We start from the raw sequence: 27,712 nt of genomic DNA, 5'->3' as shown, positions 1-27,712 counted from the left end.
TGATCTACAGGCTTTCAGGTTTCCACATCACACCAAGGTGAGCACAGAGAAACTTTTCAGACAACCTCCCAGCCACAGCGTGAATGATCAATATCAGCATCAGACAGAGGATGTGTTTTTTCTGTTAAGTCCAGTCCTATTTTATTTATTTATTTTTTTCGATTCTTGTCAGATTGTATCTAAGGCTAGTGCTCTGTATTCGTGCCATGGCACTCCGCTGGCAGAAATCAAAGTCTGCTGTTATTTTGTGACACTGTGAGCCACATGTCACCTGTATAAGAGTTTGCACATTTGATTATTTGGTATATTTGATAACCTGTATGGTGTTATCTATATATAGTACATTTTAATGCCGAGTCTGAATTGGGACAAATAAAATGTCTTACATGGAATGAAACAGCTCTGATTTGCTTTGCAAAATCAAAGGATGTCCTTTTTAATTGCAGATGATTATGTTCAACAAGCCTACTATCAGCATCTTTTAGGACTGCTTGTGTAGCTTCTTGAGGCTATATGAAGAAAGAGTAAGGATAAAAAATCTGTGAAAAATATCTTCTATGTATTCAGTTGCATGCTCGTGCTCTTTGATTTGCCAGTCTAGTTTCTGGGTTGAATGTTTACAGCTAATTGTTTACAGTATAGTGAAACAAGACTTAAATACTGTGATTAGTCAGGAATGATGTATAACATTGGTAAGGGTATTCAGGGAAGCAGACATAGAGGCAGCAATAGCATTTTTTTGATAAAGAGAGAGGAATTTTATGCATCTGGATTTAGGTTAATAGATAAAAAGTGAAACAAAAGCAGTCTGCTGTGTTTGCTTCACAGTACCTAATAATAGATAAAAGGTGCTCAGAATGAGGCTACACAATAGATCAAGATTCCTAGATTGCCTTACTTGAGTATCTCCTCTTTCTAAATGTTGTTTCCCTTTGGGTTGGTTGTAAATGTGATCTGCTGAGTGTTCTGTCTCAAACACTGTTTCGCTGCAGTGTGCTGCAGTGTGAGTTGGACCTGTGGGACCAATACAAGCCTCAGGGCTGTATGCAAGTAGGAGGAGGGGAGCCATGGTGGACTTGATTGGTGGTTAGATGGCAGAGACATTGTCATTGTAACTACTTTGAACACAGTCTCTGTGTGTTATGTATTTCTCACCTTTTGGGGACAAAATTCTGGCATCACTTTGCAGGAACTCAACCAAAATATGGTCCCCATAAGAATAACAATGTGTTCACCAAGGATTTAGGGCTTTTGAATACTAAGACTGTATTTTTCATATGCATTTTTTTTCAATGCGTTATCCGTTGAACAATACCATTGCACAGAATCTTTGTACACTGAGTACGATGCATTTTATTGTTGCATTTGTTGGGAAAATGTGCAATATGAGGCAAAATGAAAAACTAATTTCCTCCCTCTCTCCCATGGAGTTACCTCCCTGGCTGTCACCACTTTCTGCCTGCATCTTGCATCCGGCACTGCGGTTACCTGAATTATGAAAAGATACTGTGCGGCTATTAAATTGCACTCTGCTGTGAACATTATTACAGCTGTAATGCATTTCTGAATAGGTTAAGCTTACATTTTCCTTACTGTGAAAGATTTCAAAAAGGACATTGCTTCCATGTATGTCCACTTCTGCACTGTTTCTCTTTCTTGTTGTGGATGTATATGTGTCCTGTAGATTAGGCTTCGACAGATTTTCTTCTCTACATTTTGGTCAAGCAAAGCTGGAAATGCTTTTGACTGTAAAGTCAGCTGTTTTTGAAGGACATTTTGATCTGTCATAATGATCAGTGGTTATCCAATGCCAAGTGGAAATCACTTGATAAGATTTTGTGTTATTTAGGAATCATCATGGCACCTTAGCTATTCTGTCATTTGGCACATAGCTACCACTGCTGTTATCTTCATCACATCTTACATCACCTACCTAGCTTTTTTTTTTTTTTTTTTACCCCCTTTTGACCCTATCTCTTCACTCAGCACAACCCCTGCTGGCTGTTGTGAAAGAGCTATCTAACTGCCACCAACAGTATGTATCCTGCTGGTGTGTTTTCTGGTTAATCTGATCCAACTGCTGAGTGGGGACAGCAACTCGAGGCTGTCACAAGGGGTCTCAGGCCATGAGGATGAGATCTGACATGTGGCCTTGGCTTAGTGGCAGATGGTGAAGCCCTGCTGTCAGAATTGGGGAGAATGCAGTCGAGCTCCAGTAATGCTGCTAGTTTCACTAGGTTTACTGTAGCGCCTGCCCTGAAATCCTGCTGCTGGCCAGTCGCTCTCGTGTAGCCACATTTCCATGTCAAACAGTGGAGGCCTAAAGAGTCCTGAAGCACATCTCACTTCAACTCTGCCTGAAGTTCAAGCTGGTATGGCCATTTTACAAGGGTTCCTTGACATCTGACCTCAAGATCTCTGAATGAAAATTAATAGTGTGGGTACCCCTGGGTACAATCTAGTAAGAATTGCTTTACAATATCTATATTGACCTGATAACTGTGTTGTAATGCAAAATAATGGAATTGAAAATATGCAATTAAAAAATACAATTAACTGCAATTAACTAAAATTCTTGGATTAATTGCCATTAAAAAATTAATCATTTGACAGCCCTACAAGTTATATATATATATATATATATATATATATATATATATATATATATATATATATATATATATATATATATATATATATATATATATATATATATATATATACTATTGGTTTTGATATGTAATATATATATTGCCTTCCTTAGCCTTTAATAGACTTGGTCTAGATAAGAAATAGGGTTTAGCTGAATAATTGGATGAAACTAGTACCCGGTGCACATAATGAATGTTTTAGGAGGACAAGCATCATCCAAGAAAAATGTGTCAATATCTGCACTCATGATGAACAAAAATCCTAATTCAGGTAGCTGTCTTCAGTCCATTATTCCTGTGATCAAAAATGATCTTAAGCTCGATTTTGAGGCTGTTCTCCAAGTGGTTTTTCTGATAATAAACACAGCAACTTCTGATCAACCCCATCAATTTCGGGCTTAAAATACCAACTTCCAATTAAGTCCCACCCGTTTATCTTTTAAACCCCGCCCACATCTGGCTTAAATTCTGCCTGTTTTGAGGACAGATAGTAATACAGGTAATTTATTTGGTTGAACAGATATAGACATGCACTCTCTAATAAGAAATAGCACAGCCAATCTGACATAAATTTCAAGTTCATTTATTTAACATTTCTTAATTACTTTCCTACAATAAAGTTTTTATAATATGTGTTATCGCATACTATTTTTGTATCATTTTTGTATAGAGAAAAATAAATGTGTGGATCTGTCAGGAAAGTTTGCAGAAGATTTGAACAGCCCTTAGTCATCCCTAGCATGATGCAATTGCAAAAACTTCTATTGTCAATTTGGGTCCTTATTTCTGAGTTGAATGACAACTGCCACCGTCTGTTTTGTGACCCAAATACGACCCAATAATCCCATTTCTCATCATCGCCCCTCGAACTTTCTGCACATTCAGGGAGAAGAAAAGGATCAAAGCTCAATCTTCATGCTGAACTGTGTCTTTCATGTGGGTTGTCAGTTTGATGCTCAGTTTGACGCTTGCTCTCCTTTTGTGTTTTAGGTCATCGCCTGGAGCAAACAGTAGAGCTGCTCTGCCTACCTACGGATATCAGTGAGTTGGCTTTTCTGTGCCTTGGCAGGTTATTATAGTATACTGAACAGTGTAGGAGGAATTTTTTGTAGTGCCACATGAGAAGTTGTCAAGTTCTCCCAAATTGTAGAGACACTTTAGACTTGGAAAATTCACACAGCAATAATGATAGGGTGACCGCTGTCCAGTGTTGTGTCTCTGTGTACTGGTACACTGAGACCTGTTGCTGCTCACTGGACAGACAGACACAGCATCCTCTGGGCCCCAGGGAGCTCCTTAGCTTGCCTGGCTGTCCACTGAGTCATGGCACTGGGGCGTAAAAACAAGCAGAGAAGGGAGGAAATGAGCAGAGGGAATAAGAACTAAAAGGGTGGAAGAAAGATTGAAGGGAAGGGTCATGATACATTGTTGTGTGGAGCTTTATGTAGCTCAGTGGCAAGGATGCTTTTTTGGTTTTTAAGGCTGCATAAAAGCTCATATCTGTAATGCTTTTACTTCTGTACATCCCCATGGAGCAATGCAAAACAGACATCCTCCGCTGTCTATTAATGCTGGCTTTTGAGCTTACTGCCAATAACCTTGGGTCCAGATAGAGCAACTCACACACTTCACACTGTGTTAGTATTTTTACACATCATGGACAAAGCCAATTAATTGATATCACACTTCGCTAACTGGCACATCATCCTGTTTTGCAATGGCTGATTGAAAAAGAAACAGCATACCACCACACCACAACAATGTGATGTTTGTTCACTTTGCCTCTCACTGACTTGCGGCAGAATGAGCCAACTAGAATGGACCTGCTCAGTTATCATTAGGGTTGGGTAATGTTCACACACTCGGGTACCATTACTGGGTTCAGTACCCAACACTACCTTTTTTTGGTACTTTTCTTTCTCCTTAATAACAAAAAATGTATTTTTTGAACCGTCTGTAGGGGTTATGTAGTTGACTGAAACGCAGTTCTGCTCCTCTGCTCTTTTACAAATCACAGATAGAGCTCATTTTCTGTCTTTATCTTTGGTGGAATGTGTGTGCGTGTGTGTTTACTCATAGTAGTGATACTGGGCTGTTATTAAGATAATATAGAAAAGAATATACAACTTAAAATCAGTGTGATGAAAAATGAACCACGATACTCTTTTTGAACAGCAGAGGGCGTAATCTACTTTTAACTTCGCTTGCTTGACGTGCCACGTCACTACGTGTACAAACATCCTATGTCATGCCCAAGACTAGAGACATCTCGACAACATAAATAAGACAAAGCAAAGGCTCCGCAACAGGCGATATTGAAAGAGAAGATGCACCCTCCAGTTTCAAATCAGGAGTGTGGCGCTTTTTGAGCTTCCTTAAGTCAGAAAATAATAAATGCGAGAAGATAACAGAAAAGACAAAAAAAGTCTGCAAATATTGCAAGAGGGTTTTGAACTACGTAATGATGCAGCATGTGAGCTGGCATCATAGTGAGAAGCTCCGGTCCGCCCCGTCTACATATGTTCCTCCTTAATGACAGCTACATGGCCAAATCACACTGACAAGCGCATTTGCAACCCTGCTCGCCCAAACGAGTACAAGAGCCAACGAGAGTGCACAGGTTATCATCCACGAGTGGGAAATGGCCAGCTTAGTTCTTTAAGCTGGCCCTCTCTGCTTTCCCCTCTAGAAAAAGCATATATGTCCACACCAGCCACTCTGTCCCAAGTGAAAGGGTTTTTTTTTTAACAACAAGGGATATTGTGAATGTTGCATTTATACCCTACCTCAGAAAAACAAAATCTGTAATTTCATATGGAAAAGAAGAGAAAATGCAGTATTTTCTATAATTGTTTTTGAAATAATTGTTGTTTATGTAAGTCAGTCGTTTACATTTTATGAAGGCTGTTAGAGAGGGTTCACTACAGGTCACTACCACAGCAGTGTCCTGGTTCGCACTCTATGATTGGTCCTCTGTAGTGTATTTTTATGGTTCCCTTAAAAGTACTTATTTCGGTTCGTAATCCTAGTTATCATACCGTGTAACTAATGGCAGTTCTCTCATTTGTGAATATGTTAAGAACGAGCCAACGGTAACATCGTTGGAATACTGTGATAGATACATGTCTACATCATTCAGCTCTTTGTAAATACAGCTCAAGTACAGAGCCAGAATTTAGATATGACATAGCGAGGGAGGAGATCGTGAGGAAGCGGGCAGTTTGTGTGCTGATGGAGGAGGACTGAGTGCATCATGGGACAACCCGACTGAGGACATACTGTACCGGATTGGAGAACGAGGATGCAAAAACAACAGTTGAGCAATCCAAAGTGTTGTGAACCTCCCGTCATCATTTATTAATATTCTGCTAGAATATTCATCCACCCCAGTACAGAGCCATCCTTCTAGAGAGAAATTAATAGAGCTCTGTATTATCCTGACACTCAACAGTGCATCACAGCCTTTGTTAGTGTTGTCACTTGAATAGCATCCATCATCAACCAGCATCTAACATCCACTCCACTTGTGTGCTTATTTCATGTTTACTGTTGATTTTGACCACATCCTTTTCTATAGAGGGATTAAAGAGAGACAGATCAGGGCTGTTTGCTCTGGCTTTCAGACTTTGACCCACGATGTGGTCTTTAAGAAGCTGTGAATCCAGAACCAGATCACTGACATAAGCCTCAGAGCCATACTCGCACTTGAGTAGGTCCGTTAAACAGCCTCAGAATAGGTCTCCATCCATCTGCATGTCACTGATATGGAAAATCCACGGCTGTTTGGATTCACACAGTGAACTTTAGCGGTCGACTAGTTTTGGGGGATGGCTGCATTTGGAGTTTGAGTCAGCCTGTGCTGTGCAGTGATGTGTGCTCAGTCTGCCAGCTGCTATGCGTCACCTATTCTGATTAAATCCTTTGAAGATGAAGGGAAGGACAAAGAATCTGGCATTCCTGTTACTTATTACAAATCATCAAAAGCCAGAGCAGCTCGATTAATGTGTACACTGGTTCTGCGATACCATGCTGTGAATGTAGTGATAACTAACCCTTAAGTCATGGTGGAATTTGATGCCACGCTATGAAGTCGGTCACATCTGTCATCACATATGCTGTTAACTTCGCGAGGAATCATCTGTATGTTCCCTCTCTTCTCCTTTCTTTTGCTTTCCTGAGGGATTGCAATTATATGGAAACTTAAAAGAATCAGCAGTCAGTATTTGTGTGTCAGCCCTATAAGAATGTGTACCCGTGTCTGCAGCATAAAATAGCATGAAATTTCTGCTGCTTATTGCTTATTAGTCAAATTTACCAACCCACCAGCACAAAATATATGAGATTGTCATATATGTATGAGTTCTTCTGACAAAGATGTGAACAAATTTAATATTTTCCACCCAGCAAAGTGTCTCTCGTTCCCCTGCTCAAAAGGCAGCACCCTGTAGCTCAACTAAAATGCACCAGTGTATACTGATATAATCTGAATGACTCCTATAATCTTCTAGAACCAACTTTGCTTAAAATTATGCTGTTTTCTGTGATGTGGAAATTAAAATTTGACATTACCTTTAGAAAAAAAAAAAAATTTAATTTTTGCTTAAAGGGAAATTACTCTTAAAGACATACAATGCCCAGTTTCCCTAAAAAAAAAAAAAAACTGTCTGGTGACGTACGGAAGTAATCCCTCTCACATAACAGTGATGACCCACTAGAAGTGTTTGGCAGTGTATTTTTCTGCAGAGATTCAGCACTCTGCCTGCATTTCAATATTTCCAAAAAAAAAGAAGCAACCAGGTGCTAGATCATAAGAAGCACATATCGAAGAGATACAGGAGTAGAAAAAGCAAATATATTAAGGCAAAACACAAAACAAGAGTGTATCTGCTTTTACTTTCACTTTTGCTGGCGAGCATGTTTTCTAGGGCTCGTCTGTCAGAGACCCCTCAGTCAACTGAGATAGCTTCAAATTGAGTTTTTTTGGTTTGTTTTGCTAGCCAGTGTGCTGTGCAATGTGCTTCTGGGGATGTTTTGGTCCCCAGACTTTGCTGCGGAGTGAGTGCTCTTGACTGACACACTGCTCTTTAGTAGAGGCTGCAGCAGACACTTTCCTTCTGCTTAGAAGTGGTGAACTTCTGAGCTCACAGCCACCCAGTTCACCACAGTCTCTGGCTTTTGTTTGATATCCACTGTCGGCAAAAATGTTATTGTGCATTTGCGATCTTTTGTTAGTACTGTTAGCTTGTTTGCTATATCACATAAATGCCACTGTCATTCTGAAAGTCCCACTAGGCCCCATTCAAACCGTAAAAAACAAAACGAATTGTAGTATCGCCATAATCTGATGCGACTTAAATAATTCTCAGCTGTGTACAGCCCAAGTGTTTATCAACAGTACCCAGCAATCCTACATAGTATACCATTAATTTGATTTAGGAGTTGGATGCTGTAATACTAATATCGGCTACCATCATGCTTTCCTAGAAAAAAAAAAGATTGTGCAAATAATTCTTAAATATGTAAAAATCAGGCTATAAAAAACTAAAAAGAATTAACTGTAAGTCAGTAAGTTGCATGTATTTTAATTTGTCAAATCCCTGTCTTTCCTCCAATAATTTTTCTGTTTTACCTCGATTGCAGTTGACTCAGTCATAACAACACAAATAAGCACCTGATTTATGTGTTTTTGTGTAAAGGCCTTTATCTCAAAGCATGTGTTAAAGTAAATTCGTAGAGAATTCATCAATATATTTAATCAAAAATCATTTAATTAATTATTTAATCATCATAAATAGAGGAAGTGGAGTATTTTGAGCTCTGCAATGATGTACTGACAAGTCCTAATGAGGGTCAGAGTGTAGGGTCAAATAGTGAACACTGAATCAGGGTCTGTGATGATTCAGTGTCGTGCTCAGAGAAACATCAGCAGGTAAAACTCCAGCTAAAGAGCAACCTTTTTATCCACAAGGCCACAACACTGCCCCTTAATACTATGAGGACGAAAAGGGGGAAATGTCCAGGGTTTTAGTTTTAGAGCAAAGTAAAGAGACCAGATACAGAGTGATGTGATGTAAGGGGATTCAAATGAGATCTGCAATAATCCAGATTTCTGCTGTGATGGTATGATTGCTGCTGTTGGCTCTGTTTGGTCAGCCAGACCTGCTGAGCCCCATCAGCCCCTTCTCTGTTCTGGCTGTCTCTTATGATCCCTGGCTGCATCCCAAGGGACAGTGAAATTGGTACTCAGCACATCACGTTGAAATGACTTGGACGATGTATCTGCAAGCTGCCATCTTTGGCATTGATTTATTTCTCCTCAGATCTGACCTTTCATCAAATAAATAAAAGCATGACAGTTCTCTCAATGAACCATTTGTACACGCTGATGGAACATAAACATCATCAGTGAAAGCATGATCCTACATTATCATTGAAAATCGCTATTTTTTTATATCTTTGGGATAAAATTATAAATGTACTGCAGACATGCATGGCAATTTCTATGTAAGCTGTCACTTCAGTGAAAAGACTTTTCAGCTCAAGTCAGTTTTGTGTATACAGCCCAAATCACAAGTGTCTGTCAGAGGGATTTGCAGTCCACAAAAAATGACACCCTCCATCATCAGACTCTCAGTCAGGATAATGAAAAATTTAGTGCATACACAAATAGTAGAAATAGGGGTCTGAAACACAGAGTATCTCACGATGATACTATCACGATACTTTCCCCTCTGCGATAATTAATACATTGCAAGACAATCACCTATGATACATCAAGATGCCACTGTGACTGGAGAAGAACAAATACATCTAAAACATATTTAATCACTGCATTGTGATGTCTGTTTCACATATTTGACAGCTGCGATCACAGATTGTTCAGTTTATTGTTTGTTCATTAAGATCCCCATTAGCTTCTGTTTAATATGGTAGCTACTCTTCACTCTTCTACATTGTCTTCTTCAGAATATCCTGCATAGTATATCTTTAACACGCACTAACTGTGATCATTGTAGGCTGATTTAAAGTTGTGGCAGTGTTAGGGGCCGTACAAATGCCACGTTTTTAATCACCTGGTAAACGTGAGGTCAGCTACTGACTGCTACTGTTGTTACCACTCTGTGCCAACTTTCATGAGCGCAGAGGCAGGTTGCGTTTGAGGTTGTTAGGCAAACGTAACCAGATGTTTTTGGAGTGTGTTTTAGACCTTAAATATAGTCCGTGGGGGAGATGTAAAGCTCATGTTATCTTATTTAAATGATCAATTTCTGCTCCTGATATTAACTGAAGAAAGGAGAGATATCTGCCAGCTGTTATTGGTTGTTCCTTGTCACATGACTTGCAGTGCATGTTGCTGCTCTCTTCATCTCAGAGTGTGACTGTTTCACCCTGAAAAGGTGCTCGGGAATGCGTGCACATCACAATGCGTGGGCGTGGTTTATGAGTGCGCCCGCCATGCATCTCCATTGACAATAATAGAATTGAGAGCGTAAAGATGCGGCTTGTACGGCACCTTAGCCATTTTTCTCTATGACAAGATCAGGATGACGACAAATCAGATGACCATGCATGTTCGATGTGTTGACCATGAACTTTATTTTTACAAGACCAGTACAAGTCCTTATTGATCTTGTTTGCCCCTGTCTGTGTTGTAAAAGCCGAAGAGGGCCCAGCAGTGATGTGCGGGTCAGGGTTTTTTAAACCCACAACAACCAGGCTCGTTGAAGGAGCCAATTCAACATTGCAGACCTATAAACTATGACCCGGACAGCAAACTTGAGCTAGAAGTTTCTGATAATAATTTTTTTGCTGTTGGCTATATTGTAAGTAATTTCTAGCAAATAACACAATATAAAATCCAACCCGCTGTGGGTTGACCCCCGCATCGTTGGATCCTAGAATTTTGATTTAAAAGATGTCGGTGCCCCTCTGATTTGTGTTGCCCTGATGTCAACGCTGTTCGCTTTTTTCTTTCTTTTCTGCCTGTCAGTTTCTTCTTCAAATGCAAATTAGTTAACCTTTGTTCACTTTAACCTTGTTCATTTGATAAACGCCACCACAAGAAGTCATTAAGAGGTGATTTTAGTGAGTCGACTATGCCAGGAAATCTGTTTAGAGCACCTGCTTGTTTTTATAAAAATATTGATATTTGGGACAAGTGTATAGATAACATATTACAGGTGGAAGTTATATACTATATTCCTATACTGATATTTTGTCCCACTGTTATGAAGAGCAGCAAAGAAGGAATCCAGGTCTGTAAAGGATGTTTAGTTTACAGTTTGCAGAAATAGCAGTAGTAGAAATATAGTTCTTAAAAACAGAGGAATTAGAAAAGGGAATGTTTTCTCCAGTTATAGCAAGTGGCAACAATGTTTTGTTGCACTTAGTTTAATTACTCATGACCTTCTGCTGCATATTGTTTCTTCCCATCCATAAACTTGAGAGCATTGAAAGCATATGAAAGCATTAACACCTCATTGCTACAGCCAAGAAGCTATCAAAACCTGCAGGCAAATGGATAGTGTGTTTTTTTGTTTGTGATTGTTTTGGCTCTATAACTGTTGGACCAAGCGTTCATTTCCTGAAGCTACCGTTAGGTTGTTTTTAGTGTTTCTGTTGTTTTCAGGATTCATTTCTCTGTAATCTGTACAGTCTCTTTTCCTTCAGTAACGTTATATTTTGTTCCCTTTTTTTATTGGCAATTCCTTTTATATATATTTTTCCCTGTAATTTTAAACAATCATACCTATAATTTTTATGAACACAATTATTACTGTAGATTAGTGGCATGCATGATATTTCTTTTAATTTGGTGGCATTGCTCTTCATTTATTTGCGCACACATCAGTGGCTAATTCAGTAGTCACTTTTAATTTCTTGGCACGTTATAGCAGCATTTTTTTTCTGCCCCACTTTTTTCCCACCAAACATTTCCTGTATCACACCTGCAGCCTTTCCTCTTTTCTTCTCTCTGATAATATTGTGCATTCCTGTGCACAATATTCAATTAATCAACTAATTGTTGCAATTGGTGTTCTGTGTATAAACACAGAACACCAATTGCAACAATTAGTTGATTAATTGATTAGTTAATCGACAGAAAAATAATCAGCATCTGCACAATCAGCATATGCACTATTTTGGTAACTGACTAGTCTTTTAAGTCATCCTTCAGCAGTCTGGTTCCATCTTCTCATTTGAAGGGATTTACTAATTTTTTCGGTTTTATGTGAACATAAACTGAAGATTTTTAGGTTTTGGGCTGTTGGTCACAAAAAAATATTTGAAGACATCACCTTGAAGTCTTTAGAACTTTGTAATTTTTAACAATTTTATGGAGTAAACAATTTATTTGCCAATGGAGAAAATGATAGACAAACTAGTAGATAATGAAAATAATTGTTATCCCTAGTTGAAACCTAGACCTGTGGCTCCCTGTGGCTCCCTGTGGCTTTGACAAACAATATATGGAAATGATTAAATTTTAACATTTTAATTTTCATTATTCTTGTATGATGACATTTATTTTTACATTATCTAATTGTAATACTGTTAAGCCTATATACTAAATTGGGGGGGGCGGGGTATTCAATTGAAATGTACATAATACATCTACAACCTGGCGTCTTTTCCTCTAAAGTCTGCTTGAGGGGCTTGTCTTCTTACTCAGGCGGAAAAGGTTCACAGGAAAACAGAGTATTTAATAGTTTATGGACAAATTTGTTTGCTTTACCTGCCAATGCTGCAAAGTCTACGTACCAAATAATCATAAATAGCCCACTGCAGAATAGCAGCTTTGTCCTTTTTAGGCCTTTTGTTAATGTTAATAGGCTAGTTTAGACTTATGAAACTGTGATAGCATCATTATAAGACTCAAATATGCTTTGTGACTCTGGACAGATTCTTTCTTTTTTTCTTTTTTTTTGGTGGCAAAAATGGCTCTTTTGATTATAAAGGTTGCTAACCCCTGACCTAGACATTGGTTTACATACCCGCTTGCATCTGTCACAGAGATTAAAAACAGAACAGCAGGTACTTTCACACAATAAGCAGCCTTTCAGCCCTGTCAACTTTCCCTTTATATTAACACAATCAAATTAATATGAAAAATAAAAAACTTACACTTTATTTCTACACTACTCATAATTTGACCTTCAGTCAAGCCTCCCACTCACTGATAATAAAACAGCCTGGCTGCACTTCAGAACCTCATTTTAGCTCTATTTTAATTTTTGTCCCCGGTTTAAGTTTTGCTCAAATTCACAGTTCTAAATCATAATCGTCACCATATTTAACTGAACATTTTGTGCCTTTTCAGGGGTTATTCGTGAGTTTTAATCGTGAAATAGGGCTCTTTGCTGTCTGTTTGATTAATGTTTTATCCAGTTTTTGTTTTGACAGATTGCAGATTTACACAGATAAAAAAAAGAAAGAGAAAATAGATGTGTCTAGGTAGAGATGACTGTGATGTAACCTTAGATTCCTGCATGTGCTGCCAAAACTTTTACTATGTAAACCAGGGCGAATAGCACAGACACAGATAACGCCAAATCTGAGCAGATACATATTCTCCACCTTGTCTAGGTATAACGCAGCCAGCCTCATTACCAAACCCAGGCACCGACTGTGTTCCTGCTTGGCACAGTTTCCACTGAGCAATGTGAGTGAGATTTCCCCAAAGAAATCTAGGTTTAGCAATCCGTAATCTTAAAATAGCTTTGAATCATACATTATTACATAGCAGGCTTGCCTCCTCTGTCAAACTGCACTTGCTGCTGTGGTTATTGTCTCTTGTTTTCTCCAAGCTTCCACATCTGAAAAGATTCCCAAACCTCATTAGCATAGCTTTATAGTTGATATGAAGAGACTCACAGATGGCTTTTCTATCCTTCAGAGGTAAAAGCACTTAAAAAGGAAAAATCTCTTTGTAGATTATGCAACTCAGATGAATAGATATTGTCATGTTTTGACATTTGAATGTATAAAAGAATAGTTGCTGGGGAATTCAGAAAACATACAGAGCTGCAATTGGGACATGAGAGCATGTTTTGTGTGTGTGTGTGTGTGTGTGTGTGTGTGCGCGCGTGTGCGTGTGCGTGCGTGCGTGCATGTGAGAATGGAGAGGAGTGGAGTAGGCATATTTCAATCTTCAAGCTCAACTCAGAGTGTTTCCCTTGGGTTCAGTAAAGCATAGAGGATGCTGGGAGGTGTGACACCCCCTCCTGAACCTGCCACTGCTTCAGGAGGATTGATGTGACAATTTCACACACACAAACACACAAACACACACCTCTGCCAGGCTGCAGACTACTGCCACTGTGACCAACAAACAAAACTGGTTGTTTTAAAGTTTTCCTAGGCTCAAAACGTGGGTCTTTTATTGCAACCTGTCATATTTTTCCAGTGATTTTGTAGGCTCCAAGGGATTTTTTGTAGCAACCTGTGATTATTTATTCAGCATCTTCATCTGCTCACAACATGGGTGTTGGTAGTGACCTCTTTGTGTTTTTCCCTTCCCTTTTTTAGGCTCAAAATGTGGGTTTTTTTGTAGCAACCCATCAGAGTTTTTCTAGCAGCTTTTTAGGATCAAAATACATCTGTCAGTGTTTATCCAGTGGTATTTTTAGGCTACAAATTGGGTGTTTTGGTAGCGAATTGTCTGTTTTTTAGTGCCATAAAAAGCAGTCAGTTTTTACAGAGACAAAACCAGGTATTTTTGACCTGAAAATGACCACCTGTTAATTACAATATAGCCACAGCATTGAAATATTAAGTTTGTAGCTATCCATTACATAATAACCAGCAAATATAGCATATCCAAAGTTTGCAGAAGCATACAAACATTTTTCAGGAGATTGGGCCACACACATACACACACACACACGCACACACCACATTCACACACATGCAATAAAGTACAGCTAACTGTGTCAACTATTAGCACATGCTGTGGTAAAGGTCAGAGACACAAATACAAACACTCACATACACATTCATGCACACACAGATGTCCATGCAACACGAGGACTGATAATCAACATGAAGCCTCATTGTGTCTGCCTCTCTTATTCCCGTCAGGAGTGATGCCACTCTGAGCAGGCGTTGTCTGCGTGATTAATCCTCAGCTCTGTCAGCTGGCCAGCGGCGATACTGAAACCAAACAAAAACTCACACAAAGCTCAGTTGCATGTATGCTCTCATGGTCCGTTTCAGGGTGTGCAGATGTGTGCAGGTTGGGATCGCATCACTGCAAAGCAGAGAAGAGCAAAACATTAAGCCCTGTTGTGTTTTCAGGCGCAAACATTGACACATTAGGAGCATGAGCTCTGAGCATGCTTTGTTTTCAATTAACAGTTTATTATAGTCAACACTTTTTTGTGTTGTTTTCCAGGCATTTACGTCACAAGTGTATGTAACAAGTCTGTATAGATGTGGAAAAAGGAGCCCAGGACTGATTGAGTGTGCACTGCAGCGTGTGTGTGTGTGTGTGTGTGTAGTTCTGTGTGTATCCCTCCTTGTGATGTGAAAGCTGATGAATATTTTCCTCCTGTGTGTTTCCCTGAGGGGTTGTGTGATTGACCGAGCCCAGAAGTTATTTCATGTGCCTGCCACCAAACTGCATTAGTGGGTTGGGGCGTTACCGCTCAGCCTGTCTGTCTTCTCAACAAGATAAGAGGATATTTCCCAGCCCAATATTGTTTGCTCTGTTCTGTGCTGTCACTGAATACAATGACCATCACCACATTCAATGAATATTATTAGCATTTTTCCTCAGGATTCTGTCAATGTGGACGGCTTTGTGGGAGTAAAAGTAGATGCTGTTTTTGCCGTGGTCTGATATCCGAGCTGCCTCTTGGAGAATAGTGTTGATACTGCGGTGTATTGTCCAGTCTGTAAATGTAATTATGAGGCAGCTGTCGAATGTCCATTATCGACAGTCATTAACAAGAAGTCACCTGATTTAGCAGTTTCAAGCACCAGCCGTTGTTGTGGTTTGAAAGGACTTGACAGGGGTTAAGAGAGTGAAATAACTGCTGTTGATTAAAAGTTGACAAAGAATGAGGATTAGAGGCTGGAGAAGAGAGCTGTCTCTGGAGAGAGGTCAGTAAGACGGAGGATTGTGAAAGACCTTGGGATCAGGTGGACCATTGTGTCGGCCAGGGAGCAATTCTCACCTTCATCTTTTCTGACTTTAAGTGACAATACAGAAGGAATGAGAGCTCAGTGTAGCAGATTGGGTTAGTCTTATTGTCCATTCTGCTCCAAGGCAGTCTGCAGAGATTCATACAGTATATATATTTCTTTATGTGGTTTTACTCAGTCAGGGATCAAAAATACTGCTAAGTGGGAGCCACAAAATTCTATGATGAAGTGCAAAAGTTATGAAACCAGTGCAAATCATTTTCGTGAGTATTACAGTTGTTTCACAATTAGTCCTGATGGTGAATATGAAGTTTATTTATTCATACATTTGTCATATCAAACAGGATCTTGATAAAACTTTGGGATTTGATGCATTGGACCACTGATCATGATCATTTTGATCATTTATCAGAAGAATATGAAGATATGAAGATTTTTAAGAAAGACTGGGTTAGAATATACTATTAATATACTGGTGCCCACATGATGCTAGGGCTCCAAAATTAATCAAATATATATGTTGCGATCAGAATTTTGAGTTCCTATAATCAAATGAACATGATTGACTGCGATATTGACATTTGAAATTTGTTCTTGGCTCATAGAAAACGCTGCTGCAAATCAAATTAAGTGCTTCCTAAACTAACAGCTGTGTGATTTATCTTATATGTTACATGTTGTGACAGACTATGAAAACAAATTTCCCTATGGAACAATAAGGGCTATCTATCTATCTAAAGCAACAACTAACTAAATCAACAAAAAAAAAAAACCCAAAAACACCACAACTACCAGAATGCATGAAGACCAAGAAGGAACAGAACTTACATCATCTCACTAAATCCCTGTCATTGGTCAGCGTTGACTCAGACATCAATGACAGCAATGCTTTAGCACATCACGATAGCGTGACCGTTGTAAAAGGAAAAAAAAATTAAAGCTGCGGATATGTATCCAAAGAGAATGAAGTGAATTCAGGTAAAGAGGAACTTTATTGTCTAAGTCTTATTGTGATGCAAGGAATGAGGCACAATATGGAAAAGAAATATCAGTGCTGTCGTGATGAATAATCATGATTTCAGTGTTGACAAAAATTCATTTTGGGCGATAATTGTGGTGCAGTCCAACATAATGTCATAGTTTCTGGACCAATACCGATATTGGCATATTACTTCTGAGGAATATATTTTCTACAAAACAAAATTTTCCATGTATCAAAAGGTGCCAAAAATATGAATTAAAGGTATACGCAGGATGTTTGTGAACACGCTTGCCACCAAAATGAAAGTAAAAGCTTACCCCAGATTCACTCTTGTTTGGTGTTTCTCCTCTGCGTTGCCTGCTGCTTACGGTCTGGTCGCTACCTTTTCATAAAGCCCTGACCTCATCTGAGCACTGTGGGGGTACATGCTCAGAAATGTCCCGAGTAAATAAAATACAGGCAGAGTCTGTGCAACAAAATACACCTCCACACATTTCTAGCGGGTCGTAAGTGATGACTGAGAGGGTTTACTTCTGAGTTTATACATTGTATACACATTGTTTTGAAGGAAAATCCTGCACAGTTTAGCTTTAATGTTACAAAGCTGATACATTTGTCAAAATCTGTATTCTTATTGTTAAGTAATGCAAAAGCCTGTTGGGCAACAGGAGCAACAAAAGCAAGATTTTTTTGACTGTGTTTAACAAATTTTATTGCAGAAACCATAACCTAATATGACCTGTAGCTCATACTGTCAGCCTTTTAACATCCTTACTCTATGACTAGTTCATCACAGCAATAAGTTTGCAATCCCTGTCAGTAACCAATAAAAGGTAAATGAACGCTGCTGTGGCGTCTTTAAGTACGATAAGTAAGAACTCACACACTTTGTATTGTCAGCCTAAACTGATTAGTAACAAATTAGTTTTAGAAGATAGAAGAAGTATAAAAACAAAGGCTTTGCACAAATAATAAATCTTTTCCTAATTAAAACTTGGATCATGACAACTTCAGTTATTCTGAATGTTTAAGTCACCATTGTGAAAGTTTTGTTTAAAAAAGGGACTTTTTTGCTTTTCAGATAATTTTTTAATCTCCCTTCTCATTTCCTGAGATTTACGTAATCTGTTTTTTGTCAGGGTGCGCACAGAAAATGACTAATCCCCTTTCAAACCAAAATAAATAGCAGATCTTTTTTTGTCCTGCATGCTTTTACTCCATATTGTATCAGCAGACAGAATAAACAACCATAGTTTTTAATTAGCAGCATCTCCATAATCTTTATTATCTCCCTCCTTTTTTATTTGGCTATTAGAGTAATACCCATTTATTTTGTTGTCAGATTTCCGCCTGGTTGGGGGAGAGTAGTGTGGGAGGATTTCTCATTAAATCCAAAACAAAAATGTTTTCCCTGCTGCTGGTGTGTGTGCAGTGGTAGCAGTCCCAACAACAAATGGGTGTTGCCTGATGTCAAGCTGCTTTAACTGTTTTCACCCCAAGTTAACACAATAACATATTAAAATAACTTGATAGTTTTTATCTGTCTCGCTCTCTTGAACATTCCCTCTCATCAGTAACCAAAACCAGTTGACAGCTTCAATTAAACCCTGTGAAATCGGCCCAGTATCTGTCTCCCTCTGGGGCCATTTAGCTGTGTTTAGCTCGCTACAAGCTGGGCTTGTTGCCAGGCAAACTTTAGAGGGTGTTTCATGTTCCTGCTTTAAAATGTAGGCCAACCTAGGCCCCATGTGCCACCTGGGCAGCCTCAGAGCCCAAAAACTGGAGTATGTGTTCACACTGTAAGTTAACTTGTTGAAAGTTTGCTCTGGTTGCCTTTAGTGGTCACATGCAACAAGTTTTTCAGAATGTGTACTGTTCTCCTGACTTGATAAATAGTATTATCATTGCTTTATTTATCTAGGTGATAAGTTTGATGACTCAAAGGCCAACTTAGGAAAAAACCTTGCGTCGTTTTTATAGTTGAACTTAAAGTCTGCAGCCAGCTAAAACGCATTCTACACTTAGTTTTGCAGGAATAGCTGCGGCTGGAGCAGCTTCATGATCGGCCCCACATGTCAGTTCTCGATTAGCCACCTTCGCCCCTTGGTCTGGAAGCAAAAGCCTTGAAGGACTTGCCAAGTTTTCATTTAGCCAGCTATGAAGTGTTAAAAGAGAGGCGTTGACGCTTGCGGTTAGGGTAAAGGCCTTTACACGCCAAGTCGAATTTTTTTATCCATCCATCCATCCATCCATGAGTTCTCAAGAAATTTCAGTTAAATCACAAAAATCAACCTCATGGTGGTAGAGGATCCCCATAGACATTTGGCTGCCATCTGTCCCCCTACCATAAATCTCCATAAAATATATTCAGGACTAACCCACTCAACAGTTGTGAAGATAGTTCAGTCTGAACCAAAGTGGTGGACTGACTGAATTGCCATCCCCAGAGCCAAGCCGCTTGCTTGGCTAAACACAAACATCAACAAAGCAGAAGAAACATTTACATTTCAATCTCTGTTTAGTCCAGATCCAGATTTGATAGCACTTGGTTTGCAGTGGCAGGGCCAATTTTTTTCCTTTTTTCTGGGGGAGGTCTCCTCTTTAGTCTCGTCTTGGATACCATTTTACACAGCTGTGAATCTGTGTGGAGGCTTGTTGCTTGTGTTCCTGAAGCTAAATGATGCTGGGCCGCACAAAAAGAAAAAAAAAGTCCATCTGGTGGATTCATTCTGTCTTTATTTGTTGTTAGGGGGGAAATTTACTCAAAACAGCTGGAACCAAAAGTGTTGCTATTTCTTAATCTACAAAGATGCCTAAAATTGCTTTATTAGTTTAAATCATGTGTGTTTGCATGTTTTTGTTCTGTTAAAGGGGTGATTTGATGATTGGCTGAGACAGAACTCCTCTGAGAGACTGCGCTGAAAAACAAAGAGTCGCCATGGTAACAGTCAAGGGTGAAGGAGGAGGGTGTGTCTGTGGTGTTGTGCTTCAAGTGGCGAGATGGACATTGGCAGGCAGAATGGCGGGGGAGCGAGCGAAGCGTTCTGTGGTCCTTTGCCTTTCCTGCTGCTCACCAAGTCTCTGCTTTCCTTCTCTTCCCGTCTCCCGCTTCCCTCTCTTGTTGTCGTCCTGAGGCGAGTGGGAGGCTGTGAGGAGAACAAACGCTGAATCTCAATGAGACAGCTGAGAGGAAACTCATTTTCTCGCTCTGTCTCTCTCTGATAGTGCCTTTATTCTTTATTTACAAGCCGCATAACTCAGCATGGTTGGGATATTACACAATTTATCAACATATGTTTAACGATGTGGAAGTGCTGTAAGGGTAGTTTAATGTTATACAGTTAAATGTTTACAAGATCATGTGATCAAAGCTGACCCTAATAAAGTTGATGGATGGCAGCTTCATGAAGGGCAACATAGAGCATTTCATGGATCACAAAATTTTAAGCTTGGCAGACTTTGTATCTCAGAAATTCAGATTTCTTCACATAATACTTGAATGTACTCTTACTCTTTATTCTGGTCTTCTGAGAAAATGTAAAAACAACAATTATATTCGAAAGTGTAGAGAATAAGAGACTTTCAAGATGGTTCGTTAGGAAGTGGTCATATTACAGTTATACTGCAACTAGTCAAAGAGAAGGTGGGATGATTAATGATGACTAATGCTTGCTTCTGCACTTTACAATAGAACTGGTGGGAGTTTTTTTTTAAAAATGAGATCGTATTGTTATTGTGGCTGTGGACTACTTGGCTTGTCATGGCTGCAAACCTAATGTCTCCTAGCTAAACTGTACTGAACTGATTAAAATTTGACCCCCAGTCAACTAGGGTTTATACATTGGTTAATTCTCTTCCCCTCTACCATAATTTAAAGTAGTATTTTTCTCTTCCAAGATGAATACAGTAAATCAAACTAAACTGAATATATTGCTTTGTGCTATTTACTTTTTTGTGATCTGCATTATTTGACCCAAAGATTAAGTCTGATTTGATGTATTTCAATGCTGGAAAATTGGTCTTTTAAATTGTTATGACATAATCACGTCATCCTGTGGACTTGCACTAAAACCCCACATTTTTTATGGGTCCCTGAACGCAGCGCAGCAAAATTTCCATGACTTAACTTCATCTGCAGCATTTGTCACTTTGTGACTAGGGGATGGATAATTAATCTTTCCATCCATTCTGAGGTAATCAGATCACACCTACGGATGAGAGTAGCTTTTTCCAGATGTTTGTAAGTGAGAGAAAAGTTTTACACCCTGCATAATTGACAATAAAGTTTCACTGTCAATGCGCCTGGCGTTCTGCTGCAATGGCTCTGCCGCAAGTGCACTATAAATAGCCAAACAATATATACAGTATATTACAATAGCGCTCCTAATTAGCAATTCAGCTTCAAAAATCTAGTTGTGGCGCCTGATGATTTAGTTGTGGTGACCCTCCACAAATAAATGACAGTGTGGGAGTCCCTATATAACCCAAAATCCTGCACACTGGACCTTTAAAAGTAGGCCTAATTTATGAGGTACTTGCCTGCTGACAACATCATCATTTTGTTATAGTAGAAAGGGACTGGGGCCCCTCCCAGAGTGCATTTTGTTAGCAGAACAGTAGTTGTTTCAGCCACAGCTGATGTAAAAACTTGCCTTTGAAGACCCGATATGTTTAGTGACTTACACCATTCAATGCTAATATAACGTCTACCATCTATTTATATCAGCCCTAAAGAATTGGTCAATTTATTCCGCACCTATTAAATGCAATTTAACTGAGTTTAGATGAGAAAATATCCTCCATTACATCCCATTGCACGTATTTATGCAGGCATTTGTGCGCGTTATCAGTCTTTTTAAATAAGATTTTAAGCAATAAGCTGAGGTCCTGTCCATAATTTCCTGCAAGTCTTTGTGTCTGTTTGTGCAAAAGAGAGAGAGAGAGCACCAAGCAGAAAGCATGCTTCAACTGAAACAGCAATTTCCTCTGTGCTGGGAAGCAGCAGGTAGCCAGGCCTCCATCTTTAAAAGAAACAAAATGGAGACGATTCTCCCTCTCCATTCTCACTTTCTATCCGCAAACTCTGTGAACTCCTCCATATTCCATCCTTGTTTTGTCTGCTTTTCACTTTAAATTCAGCAGATGGGTCTCATTTTTTTCCTTTCATTGTGAAAAATGAGCTGCAAGCAGAAAGAAGACTTAACCCCAGAGACATCATTTAGACCACAGTATGCACAGGCACCCACAAAAATACTGCAGAATATATTTAAAGTGAACAGTTACCATTCTAGATTTGGAAATCATAGTAAAATTGTATTGTCAAGCCGGTATTTTGCATGTAGTTTGTGCTTGTTTAATACTTGAAAGACAAATCCATTAGGTTTTAAACAAAAGAACAGTTTGATATTATGAAACAGAATGACTTACAGACTCAAGTTAAAAGTGTTTTATTAGAGCAGAGCTAACAAATATTGCTTTTTTTAAATGGTCCCCTTGTCACTTCTCAAAGAAGTTTATGTCTGGTTACTTTGATTTAAAAAAGATAGACCCAGAGTTTTTCTGATAGTTAGATAACCATTTTATATTTGTGACCAAGTGTGCAAAAATATTGACGAATTTTGGCCATCAGTGTTGCTTCGGTCAATAATAACAGCTGCAAGATAAAGTTTTATAGTACAGCTAAGGGTCGGTGCTGGGTAAGAGTATTGAAAATCTATAACCAAGTAAAAGTCCAGTTATTCCCATAAAAAATGCTCAAGTAAAAGTGAAAATTACCATTTGAGAGGCCTACTCAGTAAAAAAGTACCTGGTTATAAAATGACTCAGAGTAAGTTACTTTGTACTTTGTAGGCTGTTGTAAAGTAATGGATTTTAAAGAAGTAGAGCAGTTAGGCTAATCAAATAAATAAGGATAGCCTATACAACTGAGATATAAACATCTCCTACTCTCACTCTCCATCTCTTCATCTCTACCCCACTCTTCCTCATCATAGAAAAGATTATCTATCATTAGCTTGCTAACCACATTTTCATCCGGAGGAGTTTTTGAAAGCAGAGATCTCAGTGTTTTTACGGGAGGCACAGCACGCACTGCATCATGCAAATGCTTTCTTTTTTAGATTTTGTTATTAAAAGTGTGACCAGGGATCGTCAGGGATTGTCCCTGGAAGCTGCCCCTTGTTCTTGGTTTTGCCCCGTCATTATTGCATCGTGTTTAAAACACAGGTGGTGCGTCTTCTTCCAGGCAGCTGCTGCATCTGCAGTAGAGGTGCTCCAAACTCAGTCTCAGTATTTAGAGCAGACTAATTGTAACAAAGGTGTTATGGCAGATGCAGTGAAGTAAAAAGTGGATTACTGGCTCAAAAATAGAGTACAGTACAGAATTACATATTGAAATAAGGAACATGAAATGTACTTTGTTAGGTATGCCTTACTGCCCACTTCTGCTACTTCAACTTTGCAATAGTTCAGCTATTAATAGTAGGCAAGTGTTTTTTGCAGTAAGTCTACCACCCACCAAAATGAAAAATAAACACTTTTTGTGAAATATACTTAACTAAGTCATTAATTCAGTACCTTCTTTAGTTAAATTTTGAGCAAAACAAAATAACAGTTTTGTCTTTAAAAAAAAAGAACTGTTTTACCAAAATAATTTTAGAACATTTCTAATCTGCTTACTGCATTTGTCTATTATAAATGTCAAGAAGTGAATATCACTGTCTTAGTAATCTGTGTTATCGGGCTGGATGAGAAAACAAGATGAAAAAGAAAGTCAAAGCAGAAGAGAGATGACATAAAAGTGTTATGGCTCAGTCAGGATTTAATCATACTTTGCAGACTTTGCAAATACTTTTGTAGTTATGCAAAAAGATCAACAGAATTGACTGCAGGGTAAACAAATCTTAAAAAAAAAAGTAATACCCAGACTGGGTGAGACACTCATGGGTCAGTAACTGTGAAAAGCCAGTGGTTCAGCGCATGATAACAGTGTATACCACTGTATTGACTGCTGCATGACATGCAGTCACCTTTTGCTTGTCAGATGCATCAGTATTAAAATGAACTAGAAGAGAACACGATGCTCAACCTTTGCAAAAAGCCACTGCCTCCACTCCCACTCCTCCTGTTTCACTGCTCAGAGCTCACATACAGTATCTGTTTGTGCTTAAATGATGATCTTTGCAGTAAGTACAGAGCTGTGCCTGCAGCAAATATGTCAAAAAAATGAGGCATTGAACAAGTGCCGAAAATAAGAAGCACAAATATGTCTCCATAGTGCAAGAAAACAAAATATTGTTTTTACAGTGGGAAACAATAAATGTATTTCTATCAGTGACTAAAATTCTGTTTGTTTCAACAAAAATGTCTGAATCTAGGGTAAGCAAAGCGCTGCAAGAATTAGCATGAAAACACAGAAATGACTTAGCATTTTAGCACTTCTGCTCCTCTGGTCTTGAAGTTTGGTTGTTTTTTTTTTAAATGTGTTTTTGGTTAGATGCCTGAAATAAAGTCTGTGGTTAGCAAAAGCTTAAGAAACTTTCACGTTTACTCTACAACATAAAATATACTACTCGTAAATGTTGAAGTGTCTTAATTTAAAAAAAGAATATAAAAGAAAAAACAGTAGCTAACGAGTAGCTAAATCAGACTGCACCGCGTCATCACACCGGACCGCGTCGAAAACTGTTTTACAGACTCGCTGTTGTGGCGATGTTAAGTCATGTGACTATAGTGTAGTTTGTTTATAACCTTAGCTTTTTACCTCTGGCGATTGCATTTATGCTTCAGAAAATCATAAAAGTGTAGTTCATTTGTGAGAATTACTTTGCTGAGCAAAACATGTAAGCATCATAAATGTTAGTTTGCCACAGAGCTCATTCTCTGCAATAATCTGAAACCCAATGGAAAATCCCATCGGCTTTTTGACGAGGGAGCCCTGGTGATGTTGACTATGTTGGTCTACAGCATTGTTGGTCATTGCTGTGTCATGTTTTCACCTCTCCATGTACCTGAATGTTGGAGACCTCTCAGGTAAATACCTCAGCGATTTTGATCATTACTTTCCCTCATCCTAAGAGGATTTGTTCATTCACAGGCTTATGGAATCAACCATGATACTTATTTCAGTCTTACAGCATTTTAAGAAGACTTGAATAGTGACAAAACATTTTGGCAAATAATCTTGTGTCGTTGCGGTGTCCTGTCCTGCCTCCTCTTCCCTGAAGCCTGACAGTAATTCACTGGTGTGAACAGAGGTCATATCTTAAAATTCAAGGCAGAGAGACATTAGTATTCCCGAGGCCCTCACTCTGACTGAGCCATCTGCTGCTTTCGGACAGCTCCTCTCGCCCTCTGTCCTTTCGCCAGCCCTGCTTTACCTCTGCACACACACTAGATTCATGCAAACACACACCTTTAATACATATGTCTGCCAAACAAGGGTCTGAGGGTAATTTAAAGCTTTATCAAACTGTAGATGAGGTGTTTTGTGTCAGACATGAATAGGTCTGTCTGTGGAGACAGCCTTGCATGAGCGGTGCCCAGCTGCAGCTCAAAACTGACAATTGCGTTACTGCAGGCAGACTGGCTGGTATGCTGCTTTTAGTGCTGCTGGAGTGTGTGTGTGTGTGTGTGTGTGTGTGTGTGTGTGGGTATGTGTGTGTGTGTGTGTGTGTGTGTGTGTGTGTGTGTGTGTGTGTGTGTGTGTGTATGTGTGGGTATGTGTGTGTTTCTGTGTTTGTGTGTCTGAAGCCTTTTTTAGTGATGAAGGTATCAGCTTGAATCAGTGCCTACATTTCAGGGCATTTATGTGGGAGACAGATATTTTGTGTGTGTGTGTGTGTGTGTGTGTGTGTGTGTGTGTGTGTGTGTGTGTGTGTGTGTGTGTGTGTGTGTGTGTTTGTGTGTGTGTGTGTGTGTGTGTGTGTGTATGCTGGTGGGATGTAGAAAGAAATGTACAGTGATGGAGCCAGCTGGATTCTGATTTCTTTTTGCACCAATCATTGGTTCATTTTCTTTAGCCACTCTATTTCTTTTCAGGTTTCCATGGGGTTGGAGCATATCCCTGCATACATTAGGTAGGCAGAGGGAGGCAGAGAAACAACCTGTCTGTGGGAGACTAACTGGGAAACACAGTCTTTTTAACTCACATTGGCAATTTAGAGATCTTGTAAAAAGAAGCCAGAACAATATACAAGCATGGCCTCTTAACAAATTACATCTTGTTGGCCTAAGGTTTAGGATGTTGACTCATGGTATGGTTTGAGTTTGACCAAAGTTCTGACAATTCTCACAAAATAGCCTATTAACTCTTATTAAAAAAGATTTATGGAACAAGAATAAACAAATTAATTTTAATTTTAATTTATAAACAGCAAAGGCTGGATGGTGAAAGAGGAAAAAAAGAAATAACCCTCAGAAGAAACTCAGAATTCATTTGAGATTAAAGTTAGTTAAAGTTCAAAAGATTAAAAGTAACCCACATACTGCATTTATTTACACTGTATTTATGTCATAAATTCACTGTGAAGACCCTAAAATGTATCTAAAATGTGAACGTATGCAAACAGTTTTCAGTTTGGTCTGTGTGAAATTAGATAAAGGGCGAGCTAAAGGACAACTGCGCTGCTTCATGTCCCCTAACATCACTTAATGTCGTCTGATATCGTGTCACGTTAAAAGTTGCATACACGAGTTGACTGTAGATATTTACATACATTCACAGTCTGCATAAGAAAAAATCGCAGTTTGTAGTCAGTAGTCTGAACTGAAATCCAAATATTGCAGCCTGACTCTTTCTGCAGTTCTTTACAGAAGGCTGTTTTCCGTCAGGCTGTCAGGCTGCAATGAGCTAAAATGCAAAAAGCAATCCCTAAAATTTCAAAAGAAATGTCGTAGTATTTTGGAACGCTTTTGTGGTCATACAGTACAAAGTGGGGGTTATGGGTCAATTGGTAAACAAAACAACAGATAAAAAAATTGAATGATCATAAAAGTTTATGTCCCAAACTGGCCACTTGACGCGGACACATCCTGTGTTTATAATCATAGGTGTACACTATGTCATAATTCATTCTAGATCTTTCCTGTTGATACTAAACGATTTGGACAGATCCCCTGTGTGTCTTGTGATGTACAAATGCATGCAAATTCAATAAACGCAGTCAAATCTGAAATACATGCCAGACAAAGCAGATTTAGAAAAAGCCACCTGGCTGGGGACTTTGGGGATTTTCCTCTCAATTTCCACAGCAGTTGTAACGGCACTCAGGAAAAAAAAAACAAAAAACATCAAAACCTTGGTATGACACACAAATACAGAATCAGCCGGGTAACACCACACACACAAAAACAGAAAAGGCTTGTGAGTCTAGGAGGCCAACAAAGAGGAGGTCAAAGGGTATCAGTCCCCAGGGGATGCAGTTACCCATAGTTACCAATCCTTACCCTCAGCTCTGGGGAATTGAACGAGGCGGGGCTGAGTCTCTACAGGAGGATGCTGGGATATCGTGTGGAGGAAGAAGGAGGGTGGAGTCAGGGAGGTGCATGCTGTGTAGCAGCTAGTGGGGGGAAGGGAGGAGCGAACAGAGATGGGAGGGAAGGGGAGGAGGGAGGATGAGGCTGTTGTTAGAGCAGATCCCATTGCTATTGAATACTACACCCCAGCTCCGGACGTCAGGTAAGAGATACAGTTAGTGCACGTATGGTTTCCTATAGATATTAACAAGCTGAAGTCATTTCCAAGTCACCGGCAAAAGTTTGGTGTTAAAAAACCTTAAAAAGATATTTTAAATAATGAATAAAGTGCTTCATTAGATGCTGCTGTATTTCATTAGGTGTATAGAGCATGTATGTCCGTTTGCATTTACAGTACAGATACTGTGTGATCAGAAACCTCCATGGAGGTGCCCTTATCTATCCATAACATGTCTGT

At 39.1% G+C, this 27,712-nt stretch overlaps 1 protein-coding gene across 6 annotated transcripts in view; it reads left to right on the top strand.

The window, feature by feature from the left end:
* apba2b (amyloid beta precursor protein binding family A member 2b) overlaps positions 1 to 27,712 on the top strand; it is an 86,024-nt gene that overhangs the window by 18,203 nt on the left and 40,109 nt on the right. For 4 of the 6 annotated variants that reach the window (XM_088077140.1, XM_088077112.1, XM_088077121.1 and 1 more), the window contains one exon: positions 3,642 to 3,692. The exons of the other annotated variants lie outside the window; for them this stretch is intronic. The gene's annotated coding sequence lies outside the window, so the exon portion shown is untranslated. The remainder of the gene's footprint in view (positions 1 to 3,641; positions 3,693 to 27,712) is intronic. 6 annotated transcript variants of the gene reach the window in all.

This window comes from Plectropomus leopardus, chromosome 1 (assembly GCF_026936395.1).
Source record: "Plectropomus leopardus strain MGB_pleo_1.0 chromosome 1, ASM2693639v1, whole genome shotgun sequence".
NCBI lineage: Eukaryota > Metazoa > Chordata > Actinopteri > Perciformes > Serranidae > Plectropomus > Plectropomus leopardus.
Note: the sequence above shows the minus strand (reverse complement) of the source record. Positions and strands in the feature narration are given on the sequence as shown.